At 49.2% G+C, this 13,956-nt stretch overlaps 1 protein-coding gene across 7 annotated transcripts in view; it reads left to right on the top strand.

Moving 5' to 3' along the window:
* Kcng2 (potassium voltage-gated channel modifier subfamily G member 2) overlaps positions 1-13,956 on the top strand; it is a 73,456-nt gene that overhangs the window by 21,591 nt on the left and 37,909 nt on the right. For 4 of the 7 annotated variants that reach the window (XM_040757775.1, XM_040757778.1, XM_040757771.1 and 1 more), the window contains exon 2: positions 7,950-8,033. The exons of 2 other annotated variants lie outside the window; for them this stretch is intronic. The gene's annotated coding sequence lies outside the window, so the exon portion shown is untranslated. Of the gene's footprint in view, positions 1-7,467; positions 7,851-7,949; positions 8,034-13,956 lie in introns of those variants that run through there. One more of the 7 variants, XM_040757774.1, reaches the window with a different exon arrangement.

The raw sequence follows: 13,956 nt of genomic DNA, 5'->3' as shown, positions 1-13,956 counted from the left end.
AGAGAATGTATGAGAGTGTATGTGTGTGAGAGTGTGTGTGAGAGAGTGTGTGTGAGAGAGTGTGTGAGAAAGAGTGTGTGTGTATGTGTGTGTGAGAGAATGTGTGTGAGAGTGTATGTGTGAGAGAGTGTATGTGTGTGTGTGAGAGAGAATGTGTGTGTGAGAGAGAGTGTGTGTGTGTGAGAGTGTGTGCGTGAGAGTGTGTGTGAGAGAGTGTGTGAGAAAGAGTGTGTGAGAGAGTGTGTGTATGTGTGTGTGAGAGAGTGTGTGTATGTGTGTGTGAGAGAGTGTGTGTATGTGTGTGTGAGAGAGTGTGTGTGTGAGAGTGTGTGTATGTGTGTGAGAGAGAGAGAGAGAGTGTGTGTGTGTTTGTGAGTCTGGCCTCAATGTCTGATTCTGTGGGTTGCAGGCCATCTTCAGTGTTTTTCACGGCTGACCAATGTTTCCATTTTGTAGTCAACAATGTTGAGAGTGCTGCTTAATGTAAATATATAGTACAAAATGACAGTGTATGTTTAGGAACCATTCGAAAGTTGTTGGAAATTTTGTGCTAATCTCAAGCCAAAGTTCATTTAGTAGGGTTTTTTTATTGGAATTAAAGTCAGCAGCTCAAATACTAGCTTTTTAAATTAAACACCAACATGATACAGTGTCAGGGTATTCTAACATTCTCAGGAATGGTGGTAGGAATAAACTGAAAGTGTGTTCTGTGATTAAGCATTATATTTCTGTAGGAGTGGGAAGCATTATGCATACAGTTAAAACCCTGCAATTCATAACATAGAATGGTCTGGAATCTGAGCCGAGGTGTTCTAGGTGGTGTTTTTTGGGCTTACATGGCACATTAGCATGTGTGGGGCAAAGTGCACATGTTGAATGCAGTAAAGTTTAGGCTGCACTAAGGTTGCCCAATGCTACAGAAATGATCGATGCTGGGACCAACTCAGATTCATGACTTCCTTGATCTTATTAATGTTCGTCATAGTTCAGGAATTTGGAGTCTTTTACTGCTGTCGAATGTTTTGTGACACTCCCTCACACATTGTTACATGAGAAATTGTGGCCCTCGTTAAAGGAGCTATACTCTAGGTTTTCCTGTCCCTGGGACTGTCTCACCTATGTCATAGAGCTGTACATGGTGTGAGGCTGGGACCTCGTGTGGATGTCCCCTTTCTCAGCACCATCTGTGGCAGGGACTCCTTGATGACACTTCTATATCCTCTGTTCCCCAGGGTGCTGCCCATAGACACCCAGGTCTGCCTGGGCTCTTGGCACTGTCTTGTTGACTAAGATATCCGGTACCACACTGTCTTAACTGCTGGAGCTTTTTCGATCCTTTGGCAGCTGGGAAGGGTTCCAGTGTGACCCTTCCATGCCAGATTATGTGGGCTGCCTACAGGTCGTTGTTACTCCATGTGAGTTAAGATCAGCCTTTTTCATTTCTACAAAACCCTCTGAGATTCTGATGAGCTGTTCTAGAAAGACTTTTCTTGTGATGAAGTTCCAGCTCGAGTACTTGGGGTGTGAAGACTTCAGTTAACACATCAAATTCTGACTCAGGGTGCTTTTCTTTCCAGGACTCCAGGGTTAAGCTGGAAAAGTTGGGGTTTTAAACACTTTTATCTGAGCTATTTTTAGACTTGCAGAAGAATTGGGGAGTTTGTGCCATTTTCTAAGCCAGTGTCCTCCAGCGCTGGTGTCTCCTGGGGGAACTGGACCTCATTTCATCACAGCCTGTCCCTCAAATGGGTCGCTGTAAGGCTCTGTCCAGGACCTTGTACATATCCTGTCTGCACTTCTTGGTCTCCTATCTTTTCTGATGACTCTGCAAATTTGTTTGGGTCTTTATGGTCTTGATACTTTAAAAGGGGGTTGTTCTGTGCCTGGGAGGCCTTCTAGCTACAGATTTTTGTCTTCATGCTCAGTTCCAAATGATCACTTTCTGGTAACTGGAGTGCTATTCTGCCCATGGTTCCTTGTAGCTTTGAACTTGCCTGGGATGGGCTCTTTCCTGCGTGTGGTTGTGTGTGTCCATGTGGATATGGTTCTGTCTGTGGGGTGGGGATTGGGTATCTGAGCTCTTGCCACAGACAGTGACCTGTTGGGTCCTGCCCTAAGCTCCCTCCCACCTGCACCTCAGGACCAGAGTGTGCAGTGCCATAGCCCTGGCCACGTCTGTCTGCCAACCCTGTGTTCTTCTGCACTGAGGTTTCTCCCTCAGCAATATTCCCTGTACCTTGCTCCAGGATGGTCAGACCCTCTTCCTATGCGTGCAGTGTGCTCCTGTGGAAGTCCATGTTTATCCAGTCTCTTCCCTCTGCCAGGAATTGGAATCTTCCTATCATTTGCCAGCTAGAGCCACTTTGCAGTGAAGAGCCCTGCGTGTGTGTTTTAAGTTGCTTTGTGGTTATAGCCTAGAGTTGGATGGGCTGAGTGCTTCCAGACTTCCTGCAGGGAGCTGGCCAAAGAGTAGCCTCCAGCTGAGTGATGCCATCCGCTGGTGACAAGGGGCTCCTAGTTATGTGCCAGCTAGCATGCATCCAACTAGGGGTGAGCACAGACATTTCCATACTCTCGAGGGCCATTTTATCTTCTGACTCACCCTCTTTCTCGTGGGTTTTGGTCCTTTGTCACTCAGTTATGGAGAATTCCATGTTCCTTTTCCTTCTCCTGCTTCTTCAGTGTCCCTGCACACTCATCTGTTATTATTAAGATGTCTTCATTTGAAATGAACTTACTTTGTTTTAGGAGAAAGAGAGTAGGATTTACTTTATAATTAATGCCAAAAGGAGAGTATCATGGTCTGGGGGAGTTGGCTTGGTGGGTAATGCCGAGTTTGGGTCCACAGCACCCAGGCAGAAGCTGGGCATGGTCACGCATGTCTGAAACTCCAGACGTGGGGATGAGGAGACGGGAGAATTGCTGAGGCCTGTTGGCCGGTCAGCCTAGGTGAAAACGGTGAGCTCCGTGTTCAGTGGGGTCCTGTCTCAGGTGAATACGGTGGAAGAGTGATGGAACAGGATACCCAGCATCCTCATCTGGTATATGTGAACAATCATGGACCACCTCCCCTCCCAGAAGGGTGAGGGGACATCACAATGTTGGGCAGTCTTGTTTGAGAACAGAGGACTGTGTTCCATGTGTTCAGGTTGACTGTTCTGACATAGTCGATGGAACCCAAGGTCGAGCCTATACTAAGCAAGCATTTGACCACTGAGCCAGCCACACCCCCTAGTCCAGTTCAAGTCTTCCTCTGGTTTTCCAGAGTATTGTCAACTTTTCCTGTTAAGAACTGTGAAACTCACTCTTCTTTTGTTGTCGTTATTTTAAGCAGACTTCTTTTTAGTCACCATGCCCTCTGTTGATTTGATAGCTAGACATTTTAATAAACTCTTTTATTCATTCAAGGCATGCTCGCTAGATTCTTGAGGTCCGCACTGTTTTATAGTCCTGTCTGCAAACAGAGGTACTCCCAGCCCACAGAGGCTGCTCCTCTGTCTACTGACTTGGCTGGTGCCTCTCAAGCAGTGACAGCTGGGGCCAACCCTGTATCATCCATTCACTTGCTCCTAGCTTCCATTCTTCCCCATTAAACACAAGAGTGGCTTTAGACCCCAGCCTGACAGTTCATCCATCTTGACCCCGGACTCCCTGAGCATTTGGAGAAGGCTCTCTTGGCATCTGTGGAGATAATCATACGTGGCAAATGACAGTGTTGCTCACGTTCCGCTGGCATACAATGATGGGCATGTACAACACCATGCTTTTGTTCTTCTGTCCTGTGGGCTCAAGGCTTGCAACATGAATATGTATTTATTGCCTAGAACTTCAGCAGAAGGGAACGGACCCAGGGCCACGAAGGTCCTGACGAGCTCTGTCTCTCTGCTGACCTCATGTTGTCCATAGGCTTCACCCAGGATGTCCACAGGCATTATGGTGCAGGAAATGACACATTATCATTTCACAGGGACTACACACTCCTATAAAAGTTTCTGTGAGATGATATTTTCTCTCCTAAAATTGGAATGCTTTCATTCCTCTTTCAAGTTACTAAAATTACCTGTATCTTTTGTTCAAAAGAATCTTAAAGGGAAAAATGCAACAGAGAAAAACTAAGGAAAAAGTGAAAATCGCCTGAATTTTCACACCCAATCTGCATAACTATCACAGTTTCTTTGGTTGTCCACTCTTGCTGTCTGTGGCACCCTGTGACCTGTTCTATTGCCTGGGCGCTGTCTCGGGGCACTGTTCCCACTAGAACTCATGGAAAGACTGAAGAAAATACATTGTCTTAAGGGAAGGCTTGGATTCCTGAGTCATTTTCAATTCCATGAGTTTGCCCCCCCATTTCCTCAAATATTGTCAGAAGGGGTCCTGCTGATGCAACACCTGTGGTCTTGGGGTACAGGAGCATAAAGGAAGGATGTTGGTGACAGGCTGAGAAGGGTGTTTCTGAGCATAAGATAAGGTGGAGGAGGCTGATGACATGGGAAAGATTAGCAGTTCCAGGTCTGGGAACCATGCATAACCCCAAAGAGTGTTCCCTGGAAACCAGGCTAACAGGACATTTCGAGGCCAGCATTGGTCCCAATATGTAGCTGCCCACAATAGCTCAGTGTGACCTCCACAATGAAGCAGCAGATAACCCAAAGGTTAACTATGTGCTTTCCATGTGATCGAGGGTCTGAGATGATTAAACACTTATTCCATAAACTTGGAAAAGAAACCATCAGTTTAGAACCCTAATAGTTGAAAAGTAAAATGTAGGGGATAGAAAGATGTCTCAGTTAATAAAGTGTTTGTCCCACAAGCATGAGACCTGAGTTCAGATGCCTATAACCCATGTTAAGCTGGTCACAGCCCCACAAACCTGCAAGCCCAGCTCTACAGAGGGAAGCGTCTCTCTGGAGCTCATCCACTACCCAGCCTAGCCAAATCAATGAGCTCCATGATCAGTGGGAGACCCTGACTCAAAAACGAGAGTGGAGGTCAGGGAAGCTGGAGGTGGTTCAGCAGTTAAGAGCACTTGTTGCTGTTGCTGAGGACCACCTGGGTTCAGTTCCCAGCACCAGCGTGGTGGCTCACAGATACGTGTAACACCAGTTCCAGACGACGCAGTGTCTTCTTCTGACCTCCACTGCATAGGCATGAGTGTGGTTCACATACATACATGTAGGCAAAACACTCACATACATAAGATAAACAGTTTTGAACTTCTAATAAACTAGGGAGTAATCAAAGAAACCACCTGATGCTGACCTCTGACTTCCAAAGACATGCACCTGTAAAACACATGTACATACATCCATAAATACCTCATGCTCACGCCGGGCGCTGGTGGTGCACGCCTTTAATCCCAGCACTCGGGAGGCAGAGGCAGGCGAATCTCTGTGAGTTCAAGACCAGCCTGGTCTACAGAGCAAGTTCCAGGACAGCCTCCTAAACAATACACAGAAACCCTGTCTCAAAAAAAACAAAAACCAAAAGCAAAACAAAACAAAAACTCATGCTCCACACCCATAAACATTATAAATAAAAAAATTTTTTTTTGGTTTTTCGAGACAGGGTTTCTCTGTGGCTTTGGAGGCTGTCCTGGAACTCGCTCGGTAGACCAGGCTGGTCTCGAACTCACAGTGATCCGCCTGCCTCTGCCTCCCGAGTGCTGGGATTAAAGGCGTGCGCCACCAACGCCCGGCTTATAAATAAAATTTTAAAAGTAAAAATTAATTGTCTGGGATGTGTTCTGGTTTCCAGTCCCTTTCTGTGCAGCACTGGATTTGTTTCTGAGGAAGTTGTCTTAACCTGTGGGCGCTGGGGAACGGCATCCGAGGCCCAGAGAAGAGGGGCTCTCAAGTGTGCCAGGGTGGTGGGAGGTTGAGCTCTTAGAGCTGCGATGCCCTGTTACCCCTACTGCCTGCAGTTCCTCAGATAGAACTCCGTGGGCTGGATCTAAGCCCCTCTTCTCTGGGCTCCACAGCAAAAATGCCGATGTAAATAACCACTTCAGAGGGGGAAATGGTCTTAACGGTGCATTTGAATACAAATACACCAATTATACTCCTCTTCCTATGCACTGGAACAGAATTAGCAGTTACAGCTATTCTGGAACACAATATTCTGAAAATCTGTAGGCATATAGGCATGCAGAGATGTCTAAGTACATATAGGAATGTGTTTGCACATGCATATGTATGCATACTTTGCATCTACGTGTCTCTGCAAATGTCTGTGTGTGTGCATATGAGCATATATGCGTATAACTGTCTCGGTGTACATGTATGTTTAGGTGTGTCTGTGTGAACATATGTGCATGGGTGTCTGTGTGTGCATGTATACCTGTGTGTTATGTCTGTCTATGTCCTTGTGTCTGCACATTCATGTGTCTGTGTGTGTGTGTCTTTGTACCCATGTGCATATGTTCAGCACGTGTGTGTGTGTGTGTGTGTGTGTGTGTGTGTGTGTGTGTATCCATGTGTAACTTGGCATTGGGGGCAAAGCCTTCAGCACATGAGTTTAGGGGACATTTCATGTGAAAACCATGCCACATCTTGACCCTCTTCATGGTCGGCCAGTTCTTTGTGGTTATTAGTGCCTGTGTGTTAGGGTGGGAAATTTTTATATTTCTGAAACAGACAAGGTCAGGCATGTAGACTGTTTCTGGAACAGAGCCATGAAGTCCCCGGGTCTGCAGCTGAAGCCCTTGCCTTCTGTCGACGCCCACTTCAGCCCCACTTCAGCCACGTGGCCTCTAGCTTTGTGGGGGAGGGCTGTTTATTGTGACTGCCTTTTGAAAAGCAGCAGAGAGGGTGACTGCTGCTCCTGATGAAGTCCAATCCTGTCACACACTGGGCGTCACAGCAGCAGCACCTTACTGAATAAAAACCCCTGGTGTCAGGGACTGCTCTGCAATGGAGTTTGCTGGAAAGCCAGGCTGCACTGAGGCTGTAAATCGCTTCCTTCCATGGAGGTGAAAAGCCTTGGAAGCAGCCGACAATAGACATCCTGTTTCTTTTTGATCCTGTTGTAGCCACAGCAGCCAAAGCCTTTCTGAGTCAGGGAGTAGCAAGGTAGGGCCTGGGAGTCTGGGGAATGGGCAGGGAGGATTCAGGAGGAAGGGCAGGGACGAACAGGACACAGGGCACAGACAGAGTGAAGCAGAGGGGCTTCTGGAAGGGACTTCTGTCAGGTTAGGACCCTTGGATGGATGGCCCGTGGGGCCTGTGAGCCCTGCGTGAGACGGCACTGTGACAGTGTAGGGTGGAGGCCCCTTTCAGAGAGCTGGGTCACAGAGTGAGAAACAGGCCTAGTCTGGCCAGAGTCACAGGGAGTCCTGTGTTCTGTTTCTGTGTGGAGAAGGAAGGGTCTGACAGAGTTGCTCAGGAGAGAGGTGATGAGAAGAGCCATTCCTCACACGCTGGGCGGGTGGGATCCAGGGCAATCCCCCTTTCCTGAAAGGACAGGACACAGGGCCTGAACAGAGCATGAAGCACAGGGCCTTCTGGAAGGGTGTTCTGTCGGTTAGGACACTTAGAAGGATGGAAAGACTGGCTCTTGCCTTCTCTGGTGCCATGTTCCCGAATACCTGTCTGTTTTGCTAATGGAGGACAGAACACTAAGGAGAGCCAGTTCTGAAAAGCTATTATGTTTTCATTTGTCTTGTCAGAACTCTGCACTGGGAGACTCATTTGCACGGTGAAGACGCTGTTGGGGGAAGAAAGGACAAACTACAGTGATTCCGTTCAATGCTGTCAGAATAGATGTAGAAATGTCCCTGAAATGTCTCTTAACCAGGGGCCACCGCAGCAATGATCGATTCCATGGGGTTCCAAAGCCACACGGGATCCAAGGGAGTGAGTGGCTGTGTGCATGCTGTGAGGAATGGAATGTGTCCTGGCTTCTCCAAGGCCTGGGTGTCCCTGTGCTAAATATGAAATTTGTCACCATTTCAGGGGTTTGAGAGGCGTAGACAGAGATCTCCTGAGATGGCACCAGATGGAAACAGGCAACTAGGACAAGCCCCCGTGTGATCAAGGGTAAGGAGGGTGACTGCTGAGTTAGGGTGTCCTGGCTGGGAAGAAGCAACGGTCTGCCATGGCCAGTCCCAAGGCAGCATCAAATGGCAGACAGCATTACAACAGACCAGAAGATGGGATGCCGAGGGAGTGGCGAAGGATGAACACTCAACTGTGGCCCCCTGTGGTGCTCTGGGGATGCCACCCCTGGTTATGGGTTGGGGAAGCCGGCATGCGGAGGCTGTTTTTGGAGATAACACTAAGTTTCATGTATTAAAAGCCTGCGTGATGGGTGTGTGTGGGAGGGTGCCATCATCCTTCAGAGAGCGCAAACCACATCAGTGTGCCTCCCTCTTACCTGCCTGCCTTGTGGGGGCAGGTGACTAGCTTGAGAAAGCCGGCTGTTTCTTCAAGTATGGAGCTTGGAGCTTCCATCTCCTTCCTACAGGGACACTCGTCCTGCTGTCACCTCCAGCTGCTGCTGTTCCGCATCAGGGAGGATTATAGGAAGGCAGGTGACCTCTGTGCCAACAACAGCCCTGTCCACTGCTCACTGGGCACACTGGATGCCCACCTGCCTCCTCCCAAGCACGCCCGCCTCAGTCTGGTTCCTGAATCTCCCCCTGAACGCCACACTCTGCTCAGTTCTGGGGGCCTCACCCGCCTTCTCCCCTTCCGCCCCTTTCCTTTCCGCATCTGCCCACTCTTCCTCCTCTCTCCTCCGTTTACCCCGCCTGCTCATCCTCCCTTCCTAGCCTTCCCTGCCACCCTCCCTCCCTCTTCCTTCTCTCTCCCCCTTTCCCATCATAACCTCTCCTCTGCACCCACACTTTACAGCTCCCCCTCACTCCACCCTCCTCTCCTTCAACGTCTTTCCCTTCTTCCTCATCCTCTTCCCAGTCCCCTCTGGCGTTCGCTTGGTGTGCTCTTCCTGGGTGCTTTCAGATGCCTCACATGTGACAAATGACGACGGGCATGGTGTGGCCAAGCCTGCACCCCATTCTTCCCACTCAGTCCCTGGTCTTCCATCTATAGAGTGGACAGAGTCCTCTCCTGCACACAGTGTGGGCGCTCCTGGAACCACACACGGGTAGATGAAGGGGGATGTCTTTCCTGCAGCCTTGCTTTATGACACCCATCCCTCCCCATAAGCTGACCAGGTGACCCAAAGGTGCTGTGTGGGGCACCCTGAGCTGCCTACTTTAATACAGCAATTAGCACAGTCCCCAGACTCGGGGGTGCTGGTGGTGCATAATTGCCCTACACACCGGCAATGGAGGAAGGATGTTTTACAATGTCCTCCGTTGTGATCCCAGCATTCCTCAAGTCAGCCATTAAAAAACGCCTTGATGTCTAACTTGAGTCCCTTCACTGCCATTTGTTGACTATGTTACCATTGCTGGGAATTTTTATTGAGATTCTAATTGTTGTTTTTCCTTCAACACCCACACTGTTAGTACTATGTTTGGGAAGTGAGAAATCAGAGTGTGAGTTGCAGAACAAAACCCAAATTTGTTTGGCCACAATAGTCTAAAAGAAGCAAACTTTTCCTCAGATGTTGGCCTCACGGACAGACACAGCTGAGGAAGTCAATGTGTTGTGTGAGGGAGAGCAGAAGAGGACCAGAGGCCTCCACCTCTGTGCTGGGGTATCTCAACCGTGTGCTGGGCTGGAGTCAGTGTGGGCAGGAAACCTGGCGCCTACCTGCTGAAGAGCAAGAAGGTGCATTTCAGAGACTAGAAGATGGAGCAGGTTTCTCGTGAGAAGCTCCACAGGACCCCACTCCCAGTCATGGGGTGCCTCTGAAAATCTCCTGCCCAGGTCATGAGGCGCCATCCTTGGATGTAGGCAGAGGCCAAATGGGAAGCCTGGGCTCCGCCCACCTGCCAGTCACTAGCTGCTGTTCAGTGTCTTGCACCACGGACACTAGAGTTACTGGAAAGTGACGTAAGCTACTATTGTGAAGATGCTCTCACCACAGAGATGTGGTGGGAATGTGAGCCTCCACAATGGAACAGAATACATAAATAAAAACTGACCGAAAATTTTAGAACTGAGAAATATAAGAAATTAGATGAAATTCTCCAGGGATAGGTACAGAGGCAGTTGGCGTAAACAGATGAGAGTCAGTGAACCAGAGAGAGAATGACCGACCCATTGAGCTTGCTCTTCAGCTGTAACAATAAAATTCGGTGGTGATACTCAGTTTGGGCGTGCCAAGGACTCATCTTGCTGGTGGGATGCAAAATGGTCCAACTATTCTGGAAACTTTGGCAGTTTCTTTTGGAAATAAACTTACAACAGTTAGCCAATATAGGAAAAAACAATAAATCAGACCTTGATCTAATTTAAAACTTTCTCTCTCCCCAGAGCAGGGCAGTGGGGTGGGGGCATGCAGGGATGTTTGTAGCAGCTGTGTTCATAATAACAAAGTCCTAGAAATAAGCAAAATGCCCTTCCACTTCTGAATGCTTGGTCAAGCTACAGTCCAGTCTGCCAATTAGGTGTGAAAAGGTGCGGGGTGCACAGAGGACCAGCTCATCTCCAGGGAACTGTGCAGTGACCAGCAGATCTCAAGAGCAGATCTCAAAATAATCGGACTCCAGGGTTCTGTTTTCTCAACCTCCCAGAATGGCTTGGCTGTGGGACTAGAGAGCAGGCTGGTGACATCGGGGGTGAGGAGTGGCGGTGGCAGGAGAATGGAGATGGGAGGGGGCAAGCAAATGCTGACAAGCTGGGTACTCCGGGCACTCCGGGCACTCAGGTACTCCGGGTACTCCGGGTACTCTGGGTACTCAGGGCACACTGGGCACTCTGGGCACTGCGGGAACTCCGGGTACTCAGGGTACTCCGGGCACTCCGGGTACTCTGGGTACTTCGGGCACTCTGGGCACTCTGGGAACTCCGGGCACTCTGGGTACTCTGGGTACTCTGGGTACTCTGGGTACTCCGGGTTCTCCGGGCACTCTGGGCACTCTGGGCACTCTGGGCACTCTGGGCACTCTGGGTACTCTGGGTACTCTGGGTACTCTGGGTACTCCGAGTTCTCCGGGTACTCTGGGCACTCTGGGCACTCTGGGTACTCTGGGCACTCTGGGTACTCTGGGCACTCTGGGTACTCTGGGTACTCTGGGCACTCTGGGTACTCTGGATACTCCGGGTTCTCCGGGCACTCTGGGTACTCTGGGTACTCTGGGCACTCTGGGTACTCTGGGTACTCTGGGCACTCTGGGTACTCTGGGTACTCTGGGCACTCTGGGCACTCTGGGTACTCTGGGTATTCTGGGTACTCTGGGCACTCTGGGTACTCTGGGCACTCTGGGCACTCTGGGCACTCTGGGCACTCCGGGTACTCCGGGTACTCCGAGTTCTCCGGGTACTCTGGGTACTCTGGGCACTCTGGGTACTCTGGGCACTCTGGGCACTCTGGGTACTCTGGGTACTCTGGATACTCCGGGTTCTCCGGGCACTCTGGGCACTCTGGTACTCTGGGTACTCTGGGTACTCTGGGTACTCCGGGTTCTCTGGGCACTCTGGGCACTCTGGGCACTCTGGGTACTCTGGGCACTCCGGGTACTCCGGGTACTCCGAGTTCTCCGGGCACTCTGGGTACTCTGGGCACTCTGGGCACTCTGGGTACTCTGGATACTCCGGGTTCTCCGGGCACTCTGGGCACTCTGGGTACTCCGGGTACTCTGGGCACTCTGGGCACTCTGGGTACTCCGAGTTCTCCGGGTACTCTGGGCACTCTGGGCACTCTGGGTACTCTGGGTACTCCGGGTTCTCCGGGCACTCTGGGCACTCTGGGTACTCTGGGTACTCCGGGTTCTCCGGGCACTCTGGGCACTCTGGGTACTCTGGGCACTCTGGGCACTCTGGGTACTCTGGGCACTCTGGGTACTCCGAGTTCTCCGGGTACTCTGGGCACTCTGGGCACTCTGGGCACTCCGGGTACTCTGGGTACTCCGAGTTCTCTGGGCACTCTGGGTACTCAGCTATAGGTTTTCAGGAGGTGTCTGTCGTATGTGCTGGGGAGAGGGGTGGCAGGATCTCTCTGTGTTATACTGATGGTTTTTTATGTGAGTCTGTAGGAATATCAACCCAAGAAGTACAGTGTCTCAGGGCAGTGACAGTAGCCCTGCCTTGTGCATAGGAATCATTAGTCACCAGGCTCCCTCATGCCTTTGGATTTAGAGAGTATGTCCCATTAATCGTAACTGAAAAACACTTGTCAATTTCTCTGTCAACATTATGGCTAAAAAATGGATCTAATTAGCAAGTTTTCAGTCTGGTTCATTACACACTCTTGTGTATATATGAAAATTAACACTTGGTAATTGTGTCCCTTTGACAAAGAAAGCAAACCCATTTCAAAATAAAATGACTGGACTCATGTATGAGTTTAAAAATCAGAAAGAAATTGTAGGAATAATATTAACATTCCAACTGATAGTTTTACCACAAGCATCTCCCGGGTCATATTTTGCTTAAAGCTGTTTACTTTAAAGCCAGGTTTGGTGACACATGCCTATAATATCAGCACTGGGGAGGCTGGAGCAAGAAGACTGTTTCAAGTTCAAGGCCAGCCTGGACTACAACACAGTGAAATGCTGTCTCAAACAAACAACAAATAAAAATATCTACTTCAGCTCCTTTCTCAATCTATAAGTAATCACTACCCCAGTCCATATGATGTTGTCATTGGCAGAAGAGGTTAGACTGAAGACTAGCAAATGCTGAGCTTTTGGCCTCCTGGTTGTCATGGTCAGACGCTTTTTAATTTTAATTAACATTTCCCAGCTGCAGTCATTCAAGAGTTGGTTAAGGGAAAACGAATCTCATTTGGGTCACACGTGGCTTGCACATGTGTGAGAACCTATCCTCTCAGGGCTCCTCTCTGCCTGGAAAATAAAGGACAAACCTAATGGAAGAGACTAGAGTATCTCCTTGAGTACCTACAGATTTAACTCATTCTCCTTGAGCCGATTTGTGAAAATACCAGAGTCACACAGATGGTCACACCCATTAAAAGCTTTATATGAAGCTGGGAAGATAGTCTTTCCATACAAGCATGAGGACCTGAGTTCAACCTCCCAGAATCCATGTAAAAAGCAAGGCATAATGGCACATTCTCGTAATCCCAGAGCTGGGAAGCGGAGACAGGCAGATCTCCAGGGCTCACTGGCCAGCTAGTGCAGCCAACTTCTCCTGCGTACACTCACACATGTGCATGCATACACACGAGCACCCACTCAGCTTTGTTTGCCTGGGTACCCTCTAATAATATCTTAGCAGAAAGCCTTTACATCCTTAAATGGTTAAAGCCTAAGCTTAGACCAAAGTTAGGCTCAGAGGCTCCTCTTTGGAGTGCTGCAGCTTGGTGTGACGGGTCCTCTGACGCCTGACCTACCCCAGGCTCAATCATTCCTGGTATGACTATTTTCAGAGTCATTCACTCGATGATACCGAGTGAATTCTGGCCCTTGGCAACACAACACGGTTGTGCTGGGTACTGTTTATATCCATGCTGGGAGTGACGAATGTGGACCAGCTTCCTTGACTATCACTTGGTGTGAGAAACACTTCTATAGTGACAAACACAAATGTCCACGAAAGTCTCCATGTGTCCCCTGGTCTGGAAATCACCTGGGCTATCTACCTAGCAAGGACTCATTAGTTCAAAGGGAACGCTTGCCTTTGGTTCTCCTCCAGCTCTGACATTGCATGTTATGGGATATTTGGTTGCACTGTGACTCTCCAAGAATGTTAATAAAGTTAAAGATGGAATCAAGGGACGGAGTCCATGACTAGCTGATCAGAATTAACCATAGAGATTTTGGAGGGCCCAGATAGAGAAGCACAGGAAGAGATAGAGAGGCGCTTGGAAAGCTTTGTGGCCTTTTCGATCTGGGAAAGCAGAGAGAAGGTCAGATAGTCGTTCCTC

The sequence above is a fragment of the Mesocricetus auratus genome, unplaced genomic scaffold (genome assembly GCF_017639785.1).
Source record: "Mesocricetus auratus isolate SY011 unplaced genomic scaffold, BCM_Maur_2.0 Super-Scaffold_100015, whole genome shotgun sequence".
Taxonomy (NCBI): domain Eukaryota; kingdom Metazoa; phylum Chordata; class Mammalia; order Rodentia; family Cricetidae; genus Mesocricetus; species Mesocricetus auratus.
Note: the sequence above shows the minus strand (reverse complement) of the source record. Positions and strands in the feature narration are given on the sequence as shown.